The sequence below is a fragment of the Plectropomus leopardus genome, chromosome 10 (assembly GCF_008729295.1).
Source record: "Plectropomus leopardus isolate mb chromosome 10, YSFRI_Pleo_2.0, whole genome shotgun sequence".
Taxonomy (NCBI): domain Eukaryota; kingdom Metazoa; phylum Chordata; class Actinopteri; order Perciformes; family Serranidae; genus Plectropomus; species Plectropomus leopardus.
Genome location: NC_056472.1, coordinates 25,777,987 through 25,778,464, shown reverse-complemented (window position 1 = coordinate 25,778,464; position 478 = coordinate 25,777,987).

Here is a 478-nt window from a genome sequence, read left to right as displayed (position 1 = left end):
TCCACCCCCACTCATGCCCTCCAATCCCCATTCTTACATTGTCACTTTTTTTGTTTCTGTCTCAGATAACTTTTATGTATGCAGTAGTTTTTTTTAATACTTAGGGATGTTAGTTTTGATTAGTCATTCATTTTTTTCTCAATAGCCCAAACTTTTTTCCAACTCCTTGAAACCTGAGCAAATGATTTTTTTTTAAATATGGAACAAGACAATGAGCAAAATAAGAGGGAATGACCCAAAATTAGCAAAACTGGAAGAAAATTACTTGAAAATTGGCAAAAAAAAAAAAAAAATTTTTTTAAATGAAACATTAATAATATGATGAATAATAAGTAATAATATGATTTTTTCCCCATATCATAATTTTAAATATATAGCTCTAATAATTATAAATATAGTTTTCCTGATATTTTGCCCTACTTTTTGATCATTTTCTAATGATTCTCTATTTCTTTCTGTCTCTTGAGCTCTTTTTCAG